This window comes from Chrysochloris asiatica, unplaced genomic scaffold (assembly GCF_000296735.1).
Source record: "Chrysochloris asiatica unplaced genomic scaffold, ChrAsi1.0 scaffold00061, whole genome shotgun sequence".
NCBI lineage: Eukaryota > Metazoa > Chordata > Mammalia > Afrosoricida > Chrysochloridae > Chrysochloris > Chrysochloris asiatica.
The window spans coordinates 17088962-17106312 of record NW_006408579.1 but is presented as its reverse complement, the minus strand read 5'-3'; the positions used below and the strand labels follow the sequence as shown (position 1 = coordinate 17106312).

General features: G+C 42.0%; 1 pseudogene; it reads left to right on the top strand.

Moving 5' to 3' along the window:
- Positions 1–8124: 8124 nt before the first annotated feature.
- LOC102831741 lies at positions 8125–9406 on the top strand (annotated as a pseudogene).
- The last annotated feature ends 7945 nt before the right edge of the window (positions 9407–17351 follow it).

Genomic DNA, 17351 nt, shown 5'->3' with positions numbered 1-17351 from the left:
TAGATAGACTGGGACACTCCTACATTACTGGTGGGACTGCAAATTGGTTCAACTACTCTAGAGAATGGTAAGGTGCATCCTCAGAAAACTGGAAATAGAAATACCTTATGATCCAGCAATTCCTCTAGTTTGTATATATCCACAAGAAATACAAGTCAGAACATGAGTAGATGTATGCACACCAATGTTCACTGAAGTACTATTTATAATAGCAAAACCTGGGGTTAACCAAATGCCCACCAATGAAAGAATGGATAAACAAACTCTGGTAGAATACACACAATGTAGTACTATGTTACCTTGAACAATATTGATGAAGCTACAAAACACCACATAACATGAATGAGCCTTGAGGACATAATGTTGAATGAAATTAGTTAGGCACAAAAGGACAGGTATTGCATAAGTCCATTGTTGTAAAAATTAATAAAAGATGTCCATAGTAAAAGAATACTTCTCTGAAGGTTACCAGGGAGAGTTAGGACAGTAACTCACAGGTTGTTGTTGTTAAGTGCTGTCGAGTTGATTCTGACCCATAGCAATCCTGTATAGGGTTTCTAAGGAGAAGCTGGTGAGTTCAAACCACCAATCTTGCAGTTCAAATGACTTTGCAGTCTGACGCATTAGCCCACAGCACCACACCAGGTCAGGGGATAGACATATGTTAACTCAGAAGACAGGGAGGGCAATAAATACAAGGGGGAGGGCAATGCACAAGAAGTGGGAGGAAGGAGAGAAGTGGGGAAGATAGGGAACAACTCTGAGAGGCTAAATAGAATAGAGGTAGACTGTGATGTTTGCACAGCCTTGGAATAACAAAGTTCCATGATATAAGGATCAAAACAGAGGCTGAAGAGGTATTGTTGCTGTTGTTAAGTGACGTTCAGTTGGTTCCAACCCATAGGGTTTCCAAGGAGCGACTGGTAAGCTTGAACCGCTGACTTTCTGATTCAAATGACTTTGCTGTCTGGCGTATTAATCCACAGTGCCACACCAGGCTGAAGCACAAAAGGACAAATATTGCATAAGACCATTCTTGTAAAAGCTTAAGAAAAGATGTTCATAGTAAAAGAAAAGAATTATTTGTTGGTTACCAGGGGTGAGAGAGAGGGAACAGAAAGGCACAGGTTAGGATCAATCACATCATAGCTCGAGTGATGGGGAGGGCAACATACAAGGAAGGCGAGGGTAATACAAAAGGAGGGTGAAAGAACAAGAAAGATAGGAGAACACTTAGGTAGGTTTGCATGCGCTAAATGGTATATACATAAATATTGATGTATACTCAACCTTGGAACAACAGGGCTCTGTGATACAGGGACTGAGGCATAATCTGAATGGGTAAAAGAGGAGAGATAATGTTAAGGTGCTTGACTGTCTTATGAATATTGGATTCCCTTGTCTAATATTGTAAAATAGACATTTGAGTGGGATAGAAAGGATTATCGGGAAATAGGATTATAGAAAGCGTGTAAGCCTTTCTTCGGGCAAAAACTGATTGGATTACCTAAAAGGGGTTCTAGAACTTGCTCAGTGAAATAGACTTCTTGTGGAGCCTTTGTAAGGTATAGGGCCTTAGGTGGAATCCTAAGCCCTATCCAGAACTTTCTGAGGTGGGCTATTCCCTCTTGAAAAGACATGCAGACCAACCCAGAGTGGCTAGAGGAACAGAAGATACTTCTTGAAAGAAAGGCCAGCAAGGAAAAAAAATAAAACAGGAAACTCTTTACTATTACAAGAAAAAGTAAGGTGTTTGCCTGCGAACCATCAAGGCAAGCCATCAAGTCCCTTCATGACAAACCCCCTTCCAAGACTGAGATTCAAAGGGAACACACGAGCAGACTTGTAAGCTCACTGGTGACCACATTGGTCTACTTGTGTGTGGAAGTTGCGGAAAAGCAATAATGAAGAAATAGGCTAAGTTTGTCCATATTCCATAGATTCCTGTTGACCTTGAGATGAGAGAGAAAAGAGGAAGGATGGGGTGTCTGAAGTTTGAGGAGACTTGGGAACACTTGAGCCCATGGACACTGACCTAGCCACAGGGAGCTAGAGCTGAAAGTGAAGTGTCCAATTTATATGAAGTGGGGGGGAGGTACACAATAACACCCAAATTTGCAGATAGTACCCATTTGACACAGCTTGAATGACTTGATGATCAGATTCTGACTAGAGGAAGATAAGTTTGATATAGGAAGCAAGTATAAATTGCTACAATTAGATGAACTTGACCATTGCTTATGTATTTGTTGTTGCTGGTGTTGTTTTAATGGTGAAAAGTTAGTTCTGACCCACAGCGACCCTGTATAGAGCTTCCAAGGAGCGGCTGGTGAGTTTGAACCACCTACCTTGTGGTTCAAACCAACTTTGCAGTCCAGCGTATTTGCACATCAGGACTCCACTTATGGATGTAGTCACTCCAAATATCAACCAAGAGAGGACTCTTCACATCAAGGATCAAGCCTAGCCCCTCATTACATAGGGTTGATGCTGTTGTTGTTAAGTACTGTGGAGTTGATTCCAACTAATAGTGACCAGGGTTTCTGAGGCTGTAAATCTTTATAGGAGCAGAAAGGCTTATCTTTCTCTCACGGAATGGCTGGTAGTATCGAACTGCCAATCTTGAGGTTAGCAGCCCGATTTGTAACCACTACGCTACCAGAGCTCCTTACATAGGGTTGATGTTGTTGTTGTTAGGTGCCATAGAGTCGATACCAACTCATAGCAACCTTATGCACAGCATAATGAAACACTGCCCAATCCTGGGCCAGCCTCACTACTCTTGCCACACTTGAGTTGATAGGGACGGTCAATTTAGAAATTGTCTACCTAAAATTGGGGGAGGAGGGGCAAGGGCAGCTATAAAGGCACAAAGAGGCTGCCTTTCAAATTTACAAGAGGGAGTTTAGTTTCAGAGCAAGGGGGGTAAGATAGAATCCCCACTGAATGGTTTTCATCTTGTCTAGATGGGTATAGTGAAAGGAGATGGGGATAGGATTTTTTTTTACTCAATACTGAGTAATTGTTATCATGACTAATTGTGATTGTCACAACTGTAAAGGTAGAAGTTGTGTAACAAAAAGGGGGGAGTAGTTAATCTTGCATTCCAGGAACAGAGAAATCTAGGACCATCAAGAGAGAAGAGCAAGAGCAGAACATGGGATCCTAACCAGAGAAGCAGTGACATCAGAGACAAAAGGGATGGCATGGAGACATAGAACAGCTGAGGACTCTAGACTCATGGAAAAAGAAAGGCTGTGTGCAGGAGGGCCGGAAGCTGGCTTGCAAAATGTACCCTTTGGCTGTTTAAACGTTTACATATTCCTGCATGTTTTTGTGTACATCAAAAAATAAAAAGAGGGAATAGAGGTAAATACTGTTACCCGATGGTGCATGGAAGAGATTGTAATCATTGCAATAAAACAAAATACTCTGTTTTGAATGCAAAACTGATTTTCTACAACGTAAATTATCACAATTCATAATAAAAGCTTTTGAAAAATGATGTATGTGCCTCTGGCCTTCATAGTTTCTGAGGAAAATGTTGCGTAATTTTTTTTTTTTTCCCTCAGGCTGCTTTTAAGATTTTTTTCTTTATCTTTAGGTTTTAGCTGATATATTTAGATTCATTTGGAGTTTATTCTTTTTTTGAATCTGTGTTTCCATATCTTTCACTAAACTTTGAAAGTTTTCAGCTAAAAAAAAGAGAGAGAAAGAAAAAAGCAGAGAAGTGATCGCTTGACTACCACCAAGAAAAGAGGAGCACATACTTAGAGCCTGGCTTCCTGAGTTGAGAATTGATGCCAAGACACATGGAGATCTCTAAGGAACACTGGATACACAGATGTTGAAAGGAGAAGAGGATCTTCCCCAGAGCCGACAGAGAGAAAAAGCTCTCCCTGAGAGATGGTGCCCTAATTCAGACCTCTGGGTTCCTAAACTGTGAGAGAATAAATTTCTGTTAGTTAAAAGTTTTTTTTGTTTTTTTAAAAAAGGCAGCATTCATTATGGGCCATCGCCAAAGAAATGGGCCTTACCTTTTCCATGAAGCAAATTGTGGTAGCTTGCCATCAGTGCCCTAGCTGCTCATCAAAATGGCATAAGCCCATTCCCTACCAAATGAGCAGAATACCCTAGGCAGACATGGTGGCAAGTAAATTATATAGGGCCCCTCCCTAGGTTAGACAACTGTCGGTTTGCCCTGACATGTGCATACACCATCAGTGAACTCTTGCAAGCATACCCATATAAACAGACTACCCAGAGCTCCCCTATCTGAAGCCTTACCAAGCTCTGTGCAGCCTAGGTTACCTCCACTCGCATTGATAGTGACCAGGGGACCCACTTCACTTGACACAAGGTCCAGGAATGGGCCAATGGTCTAGTCATTGCATGGTATTTTCACTTCCCATACGATTCCACTGCTGCTGGGCTAGTAGAATGAATAAATGGAATCCTGAAGCAAACCCTGCAGCAAGACGCATACTCATTACAACAATGGATGCGGAGACTATCAGAAGCTCTGCAATGCATTAGTGAATATCAAAGGCAGACTTTTCCCAGTGCCTATCAGCTGCTTACACAGGGACCCCAAAAGGCCATGAGACTAAATATCCACCACAAGGAACTGTCCCTTACCAGTGACTGCAGACTTTCATAATCTTCTCATGGTTTTGCCTCAGGATCTAGCCCTGGGGATGTCCATTGTCTCCCCTCCCTTGGTATGGCAAACAGGCTCCTACTGGTTTGGATTCTTAGCCCCATGGGTAATAGAACTGGAAATAGGTTTGCAAGTATCCCCATGGTTCCACCCAACTCCTCCTAAGAGCCTATAGATTTTTCATCCTGGAAAGGTGCCCATCCCCTGAGGGACTCCTGTTTTAAGCCTATGGAGCATTGTAGTCCTTACATTGAACTGCACAAGCCACCTCAAGAGGACCCTCAAAGGCAAACAATATGGTATTGTAAAATAGTGGAGCGGCCCCAAACGGAGACTGCCTTAAGTGTCTGCCCCCCCACTCAGCATGTGTTCTACGCAATGGGCATGACTTGCCTCTGCTAGTACCAATCACCTCTCTGTCCTTCCATCCTTAAAGTATGCAGTAGTGTTTTTGCCAGCTGGGCCACTATGATTGCAGATGTCAAAAATCCGTCACACTCTTGGGTTTGGTTGTGTGAAGAACTCCCTACTTCCTCTGATCTGGGCATACCATGGAGAATTTTATTGCTTGACAAAGTGCAGGAGACAGTCTGGACAGTCTGTGAGCGATTTCCAAATGTTTCCAGCTAATTGTTTTAGACCACTCCAGTCATGGAACTATAGTGACTCCTGCATATTCTGTAAGATCTGAGAGCAAATTAATGCTACTTATCCTAAGGGTTATGCTGTGTAGGATGGTCTGGGGTGGCTGTCAGCAGTATACATCCAATTAAATCATGAGACCTCATGGCATATACAGAGAGCCCTTGACAATCAATCACAGCCATAATATGGGCTGGCTTCCACAGCAAGCATGCTATCAAATCATTCTAATTAACTCCTCTTTGTGGTAAGGTAGACAAGACAACACTAGGAGCCTTCCCTTCCCCTTAAGGCTGTCTCTGAACATGTGGGTCTCTTGAATGGTCTTACCTATCCTAAAACTGGACAGGCCAATGAACATGGGGACAGCCATAAACCCGTATCACCATTTATAAACACTTGCCTATTAAACCCAGTAACTAGGATACAGTTTACAGCAGCTACCATCAGACCAAATGCACCTCCTAGTGGTTTTACCCCCTTGTATTTCTGGCACCCTGAGTCTGCGTTCATCAATACTGAGTGGCAAGTAGAGGGCCTAGTGAAACATATTAACATTCCTTTAAATGAGCCCATCACACTCTCGCTTTCTTATTAGTTGAAACAGAACAAATGTGCAAGGTCGTGCTGCAAAACCATGTGGCCCTAGACATTCTCACAACCACTCCAGAGGAACTTGCTCTCCCATCCATACCGAATGTTGCGTGTATTTACCTAAATATCACCATAACATTTCCATGGCCCTGCAATAGAGTTAGAGTCACGTTTCTATAATCCAGCAGTTTTCTACTGACCCCTTTTCAAGCTGATTTGACTCCTTACCCTTAGCATGGTTTCTCATTCTCCTATCAATTGTTGGGATCTTGTGCCTTGGGATAGTGTTCTACGCAATGTGTTTTGTTATAATTTATTGCTGTGGCCTGTGGTTACAATTCTCCAATGCCTAGGTCTGAGGGATCATGTGGAAGAATGGCAGTAAGATTACAATGGCCATTCAGGGGCTTTGGGGGTGCAATGTAGGGATAGAATACAAATGCTCTAAAATGGCCACCCTAGTGGCAGCTCAAACCATAGCTCCTATCCTTTCTTCCTGCTCCTGCCATACATACTGAAACTCTTTATTGTCATGCTTTAGTTAAGCATATGCTAGGAAGGAGCAGATAGCCCATACCTCCCACTATGCATATTGAACCTCTTTTTTCTCTAGGAAGGGACAGGCAGCTCAGCACCTTGTGGTCATTCTGCCTTTTCTGTGCTCTGCACATTACCTTTAACTACCCTGACAGGTGAAGTTTATATACACCATGGTATAAAAAGACCCTAGCCCATGCCCCTCATGCAGAAAATCTTAACTGTCCTGCCAGCAGACAATGGAAACAGCCACGGTTCTCATCCTGGTTAGTAAGTTTCCCTGTTTGTAAACAGTTTCTTCTTTTATATTTTGTAATAAACATGTCTCTCTGACTGACTCCTGGTCACTTTTTTGTTCTCTCAGCAACCACATGTGCAGGATGATTTTCCCTTCTGAGTTTAAAGCCAAATAAGGCCAATGAACTAACTAAAATTTAAGGAAAGCAAAGATAAATGGAAGATGAAAACTTCCTTACCTGAGGTAAACGCTGCTGGTGATGGTGGTAGCATGCCATGGAGTCTGTTCCGACTCATAGCGACCCTGCACAGGGTTTCTGAGGCTGTAAATCTTTACGGGAACAGAACGCCTCATCTTTCTCCTGCAGCACAGCTGGTAGTTTCAAACTGCTGACCTTGAGGTTAGCAGCCCAGCTCGTAATCACTATTCTGCCAGAGCTTCTTAAATGCTGCTGGATGCATACAAAAATAAACCAGCAAAATTTTTACTTTTTTTTTTTTTTTTAATTCTAAAGGCTGAGTATGAACTAGCCAAAAATACAGAACTCCTAGAGAACTTGCATTCGTTTACAGGCTCCTAGGCACAGACCTCAATAAATGTTCACCATGAACTCCTGATGAGAGTACTAAGAAAGCCTCCCTTGAGATGTAGGTTCAGCACTATCCATTTTCTTAGGACACCACTGAAAATCCATTGTGGCTAAGATGATGGTGGCAGTTATAAAGTGCCATCCAGTAGGTTCAGACTCATACAGGTCCTAAATAGGGTTTCCAAGAAACTGCCAACCTTGCAGTAGTCCAGTGCTTATCCTACACTGACACACCAGGACTCCACTCAAAGCATACAGTAATGCTAAAGAAGCTGGTGTTGCACAGAAGGTAACCATTGTTGTTGTTAAGTGCTGTCCAGTTGGTTCCAACCCATAATGACCCTTTATAGTGTTTCCAAGGAGCAGCTGTTGAGTCAGAACCAATCATGTGGTTTAAACTGACCTTATGGTTGAGTGCTTATCCTATAGTGTCACACCAGGACTGCAACAACAAAATGCAAATGGAGCTCAACGCAAATCTAAACTGACCTAACTTCCTCTCCTTCCCAATCCCATACAAACAGAAAGAAAGGTGATATCCATTTCAAGGTATAAGAATTATTTACCTCTGTTTCTACTGTCCTATATAAGATGTCCAACTTCTAACAAAAAGTTAGGAACCATTCAAAATTGAAAGTAAAAATTTTTTGTCAACTGTCAAGAAAAAAGCAATAAATATACTCAGCCTCAGATATGATACAGATGTTAGAAATATTAGGAATTTAAAATAACTAAGGAGGAGAAGAGGCACGGCACTTGGGGAGTCACAGCAATTGCTCGTCGCTCACCTAACGCTCTCTTCGGTGTCTGCAGCACCCTTCACTTCCTTCCTGAGAGACAAAAACCAGCGACTAGAAAGTCACCATGTCCATTCTCAAGATTCACGGCAGAGAGATATCTTAGACTCCCGTGGAAACCCCACTGCTGAAGTTCATCTTTACACTGCAAAATGTCTCTTCAGAGCTGCTGTGCCCAGTGGTGCCTCAACTGGTATCTATGAGGCCCTGGAGCTCCGGGACAATGACAAGGTGTCTCAAAAGCTGTTGAGCACATTGATAAAACTATTGCGCCTGCCCTGGTTAGCAAGAAGCTGAACGTTGTGGAACAGGAGAAGATCAACAAATTGATAATAGAGACGGACAGAACTGAGAACAAGTTGAAATTTGGAGCCAATGCTTTTCTGGGTGTGTCCCTTGCTGTCTGAAAGACTGGAGCCTTTGAGAAGGGGGTCCCCCTGTACCGGCACATTGCTGACTTGGCAGGCAATTCTGAAGTCATCCTGTCTGTTCCCACTTTCAACGTGATCAGCGGTTACTCTCATGTCCTCAATAAACTGGCCATGCAGGAGTTCATGATCCTGCCCATCGGAGCATCAAACTTCAAGGAAGCCATGCGCATTGGAGCCGAGGTTTACACAACCTGAAGAACGTCATCAGGAGAAGTATGGAAAGGATGCTACCAACATGGGGGATGAAGGCGGGTTTACCCTAATGTCCTGGAGAACAAAGAAGCCCCAGAGCTGCTTAAGAATGAAGTAGAAAAGCTGGTTACACTGACAAGGTGGTGATCAGCATGGACGTAGCCGCCTCGGTGTTCTTCTGGTCTGGGAAGTATGACTTGGACTTCAAGTCTCCTGATAACCCCAGCAGGTACATCTCACCTGACCAGCTGGCAGACCTGTACAAGTCCTTCATCAAGGACTACCCAGTGGTCTATTGAGGACCCCTTTGACCAGGATGACTGGGACACTTGGATGAAGTTCACTTCTACTTCAGGGATCCAGGTGGTAGGGGACAATCTCGCTGTGACCAACCCAAAGAGAATTTCCAAGGCCATGAGTGGAAAGTCATGCAACTGCCTCCTGAGCAAAGTGAACCAGATGGGCTCTATGACTGAGTCTCTTCAGGCATGCAAGCTAGCCCAGTCCAATGGGTGGGGCGTCATAGTGTCTCATTGTTCTGGGTAGACTGAGGATACCTTCATTGCCGACCTGGTTGTGGGACTATGCATTGGTCAGATCAAGACGGGTGCACCATGCCGATCTGAGCACTTGGCCAAGTACAACCAGATCCTCAGAACTGAAGAGGAGCTGAGCAGCAAGGCTAAGTTTGCCAGCCAAGAGTTTAGAAACCCCTTCACCAACTAAGGCAAGCCTCCAGTTAGCTAATTAGACCTCTGTTGATGCGGACGGCAGCCTCGGACATCAGACCAGTACAACAGGGCCTCTGTTGGTTAGCTTCCTTCTCCCCAACCTGCTGATGTTTTCACTGTGTCATTAGAGCTGCGGCCGAAGACAAGCTTGACCATCTGGAACCCTGATGGAAACCGTAGCTGTGTAATCATGTGACTGGCCCAAATCATTGTTTTTCTCACCACACTTCCCACCAAGTGGCAGGCCACGTGTACTCCAGTGTGATCCCCAAGGTGCCAACAGGCAGCATCCCTAATTGTTTCGCGTGCAAAATAACAGAAGTGTCAGTACCCCATAAAAATTAATTAATTAACTAACTAAGGAGTTCTGGTGTAACACTGAGGGTTAATGCACTGAACTGCAAAGTCGGTTTGAACCTCAAGGTCAATTGCTCCTCAGAAAGCCTGTAAAGAGTAACTGTGAGTTGGACTCGACTCAATGGCACTTAACAACAGTTAGTACAGAAGCCCTAGTGGTACAGTAGGATAAGCACCAGACTGCTAATCCCAAAGTCAGAAGTTCAAACCCATGGGAGAAACATGAGGTTTTATGCTCCTATAAGATTATAGTCTCAGAAACCCTATATGTACTGCCATGGGTATGAGTTGGAATGAACACATGGCAATGGGTTATGATTAGTACAGAGGCTCTAGTGGAAAAGGTGGACAACTGTCTTAATTATCTAGTGCAGCTATAAGAGAAATACCACAAGTGAATGACTTTAACCCCCAGAAATTTATTCTTTCATAGTTTAGGAGGCTAGATGTCTGAATTCAGAATACCAGCTCTGGAGAACGGTCCTTATCTCACTTCAGCATCTGTAGGCCAGCATTTCTTGGAGTTCTCCATGTGTCTTGGCATAAATCTTCCTCTGGATCTAGGGATCCCTGGTCCAAAGAATACACTCTACTCTTATCTCTTCTATCTTGGTGGGAGTGGGCTCTCTCTCTCTCTGCTCAAGTATTTCTTTCCTTTTATCTCTTGTAAGATAAAATGTATTACACGCCACACCCTTGAGAATTTTCCACAAATTGCATCAAGATGGTAGCAGGATTAAGGGTAGTACATCCCACCCTTGGGAGTTCTGGTGTGGTACTATAAGGTAAGCACTGGACTGCTAACCACAAGGTTGGTGGTTCAAACCCACAAGCCACTCCTTGGAAACCTAATACAGGGTTACAGAGTTGAAAATGACTTGATGGCGTATAACAACAACGTGATGTGATTTGATGTGATAAACCAATGAGAGGATTTGTTGTTGTTAAGTTCCATCGAGTCGGTTTCGACCTATAGAAACCCTGTATAGGGTTTCTGAGGAACAGCTGGTGAACTTGAACCACTGACCTTGTAGTTCAAATGGCTTTGCAGTCTGGCACATTAGCCCACAGCACCACACCAGGACTCCAATGAGAGGATTAAGCGTGCGGTATTTCTTGGTCTACTGCTAAGTCCTTCTGAATGTGGTTGGTGCCTCGTTTTGTTGTTAAGTGCTGTTGAGTCTTCTGACTCATAGCAATCCTGTATAGGTCTTCCAAGGCTTTAAATCTGTGATAACAAAAAGCCTCCCCTTCCTCTTGATGAGGACTGTCTGACTGTCCCAAGACTCACTTTATAATATGTAAACAGGAACAGTGTGGTGCTGTAGGATAAGCACAGGACCACAAAGTCAGTTTGAACTGCAAGGTAGGCAGTTCAATCCCACCAGCAGTTCCTAGCAAACCCCATACAAGGTCCCTATGAATTGGAATCCACTCGACTGCACTTAACAACAACAACAAATGCTAATAGGATCATTGAAAGGAGCCCTGGTACTATAGTGGGTTTCACATTGGGCTGCTAACCTTAAGGTCAGCAGTTTGAGTGCACCAGCTCCTCCACAGGACAAAGATGAGGCTTTCTACTCCCATAAAGACTTACAGCCTCAGAAACTCTATACAGGGTCAGTATGAGTCGAAACTGACTCCATGGCACACAATAATCACCACCAGGGTCATTGGTGGAGTCCTGGTGTAACACCATAAAATAAGCACTGAACTTCTATTAATAGGGTTGGTGGTTCAAACCCACCAGTTTCTCTTCAGAATCAGGGTTGCTATGAATCAAAACCGGTTTGATGGCACTCATCAACAACAACAATAGACTCCTTGACTGTGAAAAAAGGTGGCAAAAAAAAAAAAAAATAGTCAAAAGCAGTGCTTTATTCAACAATATAAAGAGTGTTTACTCATGAAGAACTTCTCAGAACCTCTTATTCTAAGACGTAAGTTGAAGCCACTACCATGTTTCACCTGGATTTCTCTAAGAGCCTGTTCATTTGATCATATCAATTGATATAGAAAAGGCATTTTATAAAATCCAACATATTTGGCAAATATTATATGAGGTTACTATTGTTAAAAGTCAAGATAACATTTTCATACTAAAATAAACATTCAGTGATGGTTACCAGAGGTGGGAGGGAATTGTTAGAGGGTAATCCAGTGCTCCTTGGAGGCCAGGATGGCTAAGCTTCGTCTCTCATACTTTGGACATATTGTCCAGAGGAAACAATCGTTGGAGAAGGATGTCATGCTCGGTAAGGTGGAGGGTCAGGGAAAAAGAGGAAGACCTCTAACGACATGGATCGGCCAGGTGGCATCATTGATGTCCTCAAGTGTGGCAGCGGTAGTGAGGTTGGCCCAGGATCGGACATTGTTTCGTTCTGCTGTGCATGGGGTCGCTTTGAGTCGGTTCTGACTTGATGGCACCTGACAACAACAACAATCCAATGGTTACAGGGTTGGCATGTTAACTTGGGTTATGGGGAAGGTATTGTACAACAGGAGGGAGGTTGACAGAAGACTGATGAAGGCAGGATACATGGAGAGGAGTATAAGAGTTAAAGGGAATAGAGGTAAATACTGTTATACACACAATCCTGAAATAATAGTAATCTATGGATAGATAAAGAAGCTCTGGTAGTGTAGTGGTTACGAGTTAGGCTGCTAAACTCAAGGCCAGCGGTTTAAAACTACCAGCCGTTCTGCAGGAGAAAGATGAGGCTTTCTACTCCTGTAAAGATTTACAGCCTCAGAAACCCTATGCAGGGTTGCTATGAGTCGTAATGGACTCCATGGCACATAACCATCAACCATCAAGGGTAGATCCATAGATAGCTACACAGACTGATGAGTATGGGAGGAAGAGTAGGGATATAGCCACAAATATATAAAGGTTGTACATAGAATATTTGTACATGGGTATTTACCTTTGCTGCAAACATATCCATGAATGTGGAGAACGTACAGAGGATAAAATTAAGAAAACTTCTTAGATATTACCAAACATCTTGAGGGAGTGATATGTTGCATCTGGGGCTCAGGACCATAATCTATGAGAACACCATGGTCAATTGGCATAAATGAGCAGCCAGCTAAGGTATCACTATTTGTATCTCCCTGTGCAGAGGAAAGAAGAATGATGAATATTGAAGACATTTTAAAATAATTTGTCCAATCAATTAATAGAACACGTGAACAGCAGTCTCCATGACTCTAAGATTAAAAGAACTAGATGGTGGCCAGCTACTACTCCTTTGAAAGTGATCATATTCAAAGCCTAGATAGAATGGGAGAAAATGAGGGACAAAACTCAAAACCATCAAAACGACTAGGCTGCTGGTCAGAAAGAGATTACAGAAACCCAAGACAATGGCCCTTGGTCACCCTTCAGTTCTAGAATTGAAGCTAACCCAATGGCTCAATTTTTAGCCAAGCAGTTGATAGGTGTATAAGGGACAATGCATAATTGAGGTATGCACACCATAGGATGGTAGGTAAGCCATTAAAAATAAATATTTATGTAAGGGCAAATTCAGAAAGGTTGGAAAAGCAGAAGAAATGGAAACAAGAATCACGAGGAGGAAGTGAGAAATGTGATGCTACATTGACGTGATTACAGTCATTGAGATGAAATTAAGCATATGATTTGGGAATGTAAAACTGATGATCTGCTCTGTAACCTTCACTCAAGTCACGATAAAAATTCAAAAAATAATAATAAGTTTATAAGGTAATGATGACAAAAACTTAGAACCCTCACACATTGCTGGAGAGAATGTAAAATGGTGCAATCACTTTGGAAAACAGTCTGCCAGTCTCAAACAAACATAAAGTTACCATATTACTCAGCAATTCAACTGCAAGATATATACTCAAAAAAATGAAAACACAAAACTACATGAGTGTTTGTTGTTGTTGTAGTTAAGTACCATCAAGCCAGTTCCAACTCAGAGCGACCCTGTATAGGTTCTCCAAGGAGCAGCAGGTGGGCTTGAACAGCCAACCTTGTGGTTAGCAGTCCAGTGCTTATCCTACAGCACCACACCAGGATGTGTGTGTTTATAATATCATTATTCATAATAGCCAAAAGGTACAAAATAATTAAATGCCAATCAATAGACAAAAGATAAAGAAAATGTCTCAAATACATAGAACAGAATATTATTCAGTAGGAAAAGGAAATGAAACATTGTTATATGCTACTACATAGATAAATCTTGAAAATAATATGCTAAGTTAAGAAAGTCAGACACAATAGACTATATATTGCATGATTCCATTTGTATGATATATCGAGAATAGGCAAATCTAGCCTTAGCATTGGGGTGAGTCTCTGGAAGTTTGGGGGAAGTTTGGAAGTGCTTATGGGTATGAGGTTATTTTCTATGTGATAAAAATGTTCTAAACTTATATTGGGCTAATGATTCTATAGCTACGAATATGATAAACCTATTATATTGTATATTTTAAATAAGTGAACTATATGATATGTAAACCATATTTCAATAAAGATGTTTCAAACTTTTAAAAAAATAACCTCTTAATTTGTGCCATTCTTCTACTCAATTCCCTCTTCAGTCAACAGAGAAGCCAAAGTAATCCTTTTAAAATCTAAACTTGATCATGATACTCCTCTGTCTTCGCACCCTACCTCCTAGCCCTGTTAAAAACACTTCAATGTCTTACAATAACTGTAGAGATAGGACTGACTATCTTTTCACTCCAAGTCTTACAATAACTGTAAGACAAAACTGTGATAGTTAAGGTTCTGTGTCAACTTGATTGAGCCAGGATTCGCAGTTGTTTAGCAGTTAATAGTTAACTCTATGATGATTGGTTATGAGCAGCCAATCAATTGAAAATATGTTTTCTGCTTCCAGTCTAATGGACATGCAAGAAAAAACTCGTTCTTCCTGTTGGACCTGGATTTCTCACCTGGGTTGTCCTCCAACCTCCAGTTCTTTGAACCTGAGTCAGTGGCCTGCTCTATTTTGTGTTTGCCTGCTGGGCCTGCCTGCTGAGTGTACCTGGAAATAGAGACACTCAGAGGAGTGTCTTGCACTACTGTTCCTGTCACATGGCTCATGTGTCCCTTGCTGCCAGTTTTCAGTGCACTTGCCCAGGCATTGGTGGCCTGTCATCCTGCTGCTGCCCCCTACTCCAGTAGCAAGGACCCACTCTGTACCTCAATTTGGGATTCCTGCCTTCTGACCCACCCACCAATTGATCTTGGTTCACCTGGTCTGCACTTAGGACTTTCCGATCTCTACAACTGTGAGCCATTTCCTGGATAAAAACTCCTCTTTATATACAAGGAGCTCTTGTATATAAAGGTAGCATAGTAGTTACGAATCAGGCTGCAAACCGCAAGGTTAGCAGTTCGAAACTACTAGCTGTTCCGTAGGAGAAAGATGAGGCTTTCTGTTCTCGTAAAGATTTACAGCCTTGGAAACCCTGTACAGGGTTGCTATGAGTTGGAACCGACTCCACGGCACATAACAACAACAACATATATACATATGGAATCCTGGTGTGGCACTGTTGGATAAAGTACTGGACATGCAAGCTCCTTAGAAACCCTTTGAATCCTGGTGTGGCACTGTGGGATAAAGTACTGGACTTGTAAGCTCCTTAGAAACCCTATACAGGGTCACTATGCGTCGGAACTGACTCTACAGTGCATAACATATATTGCACTGGTTTTGCTTCTCTAGAGAACCCAGTATAAGACAAATACTCTATTTGGTTCAGTCACTTATTTAACCTGAACTTTCTTTCCCTCACTTTTGCTTCAGCCATACAATATTATTACTTCAGGGTCTTTGCACTTGCTGTTCCCTTTCTTCATAATGCTCTTCCTTCACATACCTACATGATTTTCCATCTCATGTCCTCCAGATTATTACTCAAATGACCCTGTTATAAAACTGCAATACTCACTTACACCCTAAATGTTCCTTTTTTTGCCTTTACTTTTTTATTTTTTCTTCACAGCACTAAAATATTATATATTTTATATATGGTTCTTTCTGGTTCAGTCATGGTCAACAAAGTGAAACCAAAATGGGCCTGATTTTGTAAAATGTTGATGAACCAGTACGATGACCAGAACAGCAAAAATTACAGGTAGACACCCTGTTGGAAACGTAATCTTCCTCTTAACAAACAAGGGCAGAATGTGCATTACATAGCAACCAAATCTATTAAACAGCACAGTTGGAAACACGGTTGTCCTGCTCATAGAGGGTGACTGACTGTACTACTCTGAAAGTGGGTAGCTCTCCACTTCTGGCAATAACCCAATCTCTACATCGGACTCCTGAAAGGACTCACTATGTCTCTTCCAAGTCTCCCATTACAGGGCTTTGATCTATAATGATTTCTCATTCTAGATGTCATTCACCCAAATTTTAATCATTCAGTTCATTTCGATTTTGGTTCACCAGCCTTGACTGAACTACTTCAAACTTATTGCAAGGTCTATTTATGATGCAGTATTTATTTCCCTCTTTAGAAAGGAAGGGCCACAGCTCAAATTTTCTCTTTTGCTTCATCACTGTATCCCTAGCACTATAAAAGTACCTAGAACATGGAACAAACTCAATAATCGTTCATCAATTAACTGATGAAAGAATAAATATGCCTTTATATCTCCAGCACCAATCATAATAGTGTTTGCTATATAAATTAATTTCCCAATGTGAGTTGACCTTCATTCATTTGCAATGCAATGGGAAAATATGTGCTATTTTCATCAACATGGCTTTTACTTATTCCTCTTATTCTTAATTTCAATACTTTTCCAAAAGAAAAAAAATAAAGGATTATTTTATCTCTCAGTTGAGAGTATTATTTATATTTTTAACACAGTTGTTGTTAGGTATCAAGTTGATTCTGTCTCATGGCAACCCTATGCACAACAGAATGAAACACTGCCCAGTCCTGTGTCATCCTCACAATTGTCTCTGCACTTAAGCCAATCCATCTCATTGGGGTATTCCTCCCTTTTGCTGACACTCCAGTTTACTAAGCATGATGACCCTCCTGATAACATGTCCAAAGTATGAAAGACAATGTCTTGCTATCCTAGCCTCTAAGGAGTATTCTCGCTGCACTTCTTTTAAGACAGATTTGCTTCTCCTGACAGTTCATAGTACTTTCAATATTCTTCTCCAAAACCATAATTCAAATGCATCAATTCTTCTATGGTCTTCTTATTCATTGCTCAAACTTCACATACATATGAGTCAACTGAAAATACCATGGCTTGGGTCAAGTGCACCATAACTTGCAAATAAAAATACAGGTAAATTTAGCAAGAATCATTCCCACCCCCTCCACTCACAGAGTAGACAAGGATGGGCAACTTGGACATTGGCTACCCAAATTGGGGGGTGGGGGGCTACAAAGGCAAGAAATGACTGGCTTACAAGCTTTCAAGAAGGAACCTAGATCCAGAGGGCTTGAGGAAGGTAGAATCTCCAGTGAGTAGTATTCAATCTGACTAGGCGGGGCTGATGCAATGAAATACAGATGGGTCTCTTGTGATACAATAGTGAATAATTGTTATCAGGACTGTT